The sequence below is a fragment of the Chenopodium album genome, chromosome 11 (genome assembly GCF_948465745.1).
Source record: "Chenopodium album chromosome 11, dcCheAlbu1.1, whole genome shotgun sequence".
In the NCBI taxonomy this organism is placed as follows: Eukaryota; Viridiplantae; Streptophyta; class Magnoliopsida; order Caryophyllales; family Amaranthaceae; genus Chenopodium; species Chenopodium album.
The window spans coordinates 27,784,269-27,786,863 of NC_137844.1; the positions used below are offsets into that span (position 1 = coordinate 27,784,269).

General features: G+C 37.3%; 1 pseudogene; it reads right to left on the bottom strand.

The window, feature by feature from the left end:
• Window positions 1-1,423: 1,423 nt before the first annotated feature.
• Window positions 1,424-1,521, bottom strand: LOC145569680 (small nucleolar RNA R71; annotated as a pseudogene).
• Between the last annotated feature and the right edge of the window lie 1,074 nt (window positions 1,522-2,595).

Sequence of the window (2,595 nt, forward strand, 5' to 3'; positions counted from 1 at the left end):
ATATTGTTGAATTTCTATAGATTGTTTGATTTGATTGTTGATATTTTGATTACAATGTTGATGATGAAATTGATGATTAGTTTAGTTTTACTTTTCAATTTTATAATGTGTAATGAGTAGTTCCTTTGCTAGGGATGTGGTGAAGCATGTATGAGTGATAAGCTATTGCTAATTTGGGGATTTTTATTGATTTGATATTGTAATTAAATTGGTTGATGGAATTTCTGCATGTGTTTTATTCGTTAAGGAGTAGCTAACCTTGATTATCAAGTTAGATTGCATTGTAGTTTTCATTGATACGACACATTGATTTGGAAGCTATTATTATCGATTGATCTTGTTTTACGATTTTCCTTTTATTGTCATTTGTGCAGACCTCTAGCTTGACCCTAGGATATAGCTCTTTAAGTGATTTTGACTGCAAATACCCTTTTCCCTCGCATTGTTTGATTGATCAACTTCCCGACAAATTGGCATGTTTATCGTGAATACATGTGGTCCTAAATCCCTAGTACCTTGATATTGATTTCTATTTCTAGCTTTGATTGTGTTGATTTGATTGATTAGACCAAACCATTTGCTTAATATTTTGGAATAGCTTAACTAGGGACCATAGCTTATACCTCATTCCCTTGGGTTCGACCCGGACTTACCCCTATACCTAGGGTTGGGATTGGTTATAAATTTGGTTTTATCGGAGGAGTCTTAGAACTCAAAGACCTAGGTTTTCCTCCCTTCAAAATTGTCGTTGCTGGGGAATGGCATGGTTATTTGCTATTGTTGATTGAGTGTATTCCATTTTATTTGTAAAATACAAAAAGATTTTCTTTCTTTTAGGTTACATTTGTAGCCGTGTTATTAATATTTTCTTTTGAGATTTGTATGCGTAGGGAACGAGATCGAAATTTAGTGACATTTGATCCAAAAATTGAGAGGAACATAACAAAGATAAGGGTTGCTAATCGGTCCATAAGCTCAAGTCCCTCAAGAGATGAAGACCATCAAGAAGAAGAAGAAGAACGAGAAAGCATGGGTTGCTAATCCGAGGGTAGCATTGAAGGAGTTGGGAACTCTGGGATCCTATAGGTTTGAAAGCGGAATGGCTCCTCCCACAACACCGGCAAATGACTTTGAGATTAGACAGGCGATGATTACATTGATAAAAAGGCGTCAATTTAGTGGAGCCAAGCATGAGAATCCCCTCAACTATATTAAGGAGTTTGAGAAGTATTGTAGTACCATCAAGGTGAATTGGGTTACTCAAGAGTTCATTCGACTTAATCATTTCCCTTTTTCTCTTATTGGATGTGCTCTAGAGTGGTTGGACAAATAGGTGAAGCAAAACTCTTTAAGGACATGGGATAAAGTGACTAAGGAGTTTGTATCTCGTTTCTATCCAAAAAAGAAGACGACCGAAGATAGGACGCTCATTCAAAGCTTCAAGCAAAAGGGGAATGATAGCTTATATGAGGCTTGGGAAAGGTGCAAGGAGTATCAAAGAAAGTACCCACATCATGGGATTCCCACCTATCAAATCATCCAAATCTTCTATGGAGGTCTAAGCCGTCAAGGAAAATCTTGCTTAGATGTCGGTGCCGGAGGTCCTATCATGAACAAGACGGAAGAGGAGGTGGTGGACATAATTGAGGATGTAGTGAGACACTACATGAATTGGCAAGAGGGTGAGAAAGAGTCGACAAGAAAGAGTGGTTCTATGGTGTATTTAATCTACCATCTCAATGCCATCAACAATTTGTCTTCAAAAATTTCAAACATGAGAAAGGAGATGACCTCGATCTAAGCAAAGCTTGAGAATGCTTCATCACAAGCACCAATTCTTCCCTCCCACAATAAGGGGAGAGGTACATCTTCTAACTTAACTCCTCCTTCTACTTCAAACAATATGCCAAATGGTTGTTTGGTTTGTGATGTACGTGGATCATATGACCATGATGCTTCTAACTGTCCACATGTTTTTGATAATTGTGATGATGTTGATAAGAATGAATGTGAATAAGTGAAATTTGTTTTAAACAACAACAATGGGCAAAGATTTGATGGACAAATGAATTTTGGGAATAGAAATTCTCACCAACAAGGGAACTTTGATAATTATAACCAAAATGGTGGTTATAGAAACCAAGGAAATCAAAATTTCCGAGGCAACTATAACAATCAAGGCTATAACAATCAAGTTAAGGGTATGAAAACAAAAGCCAAAACCAAGGCTATGGTAACCATCACCAAAACAATGGCCAAAATCAAAATCGGGGTAATTGGAGCATCCAAAATGGGGGCAATTTTCAAAATAACAATCAAAGGGGACCCACATCCGAATTTGCTCCAAGAATTCAAGGCAATGGATAGTTCCTTAGAAACCAGTGTATTCAATTACCACTAAGAGTGGTAAAGTGCTTGAATAGAGTGTTTCTAGGAAGAGTAAGGAGGGTGAGAATGTGAGTGATTCACGTGAGAAGAAAGAGCTTGATGTGTCAAGGAAGGTGAGTCAAGAGGCCAAAGAGGAAGAAAAAATTGAAGAAAAATTGCATGAGGATGTGATCAAACCCAAACTTCCATATCCCTAAAAGTTCTTTA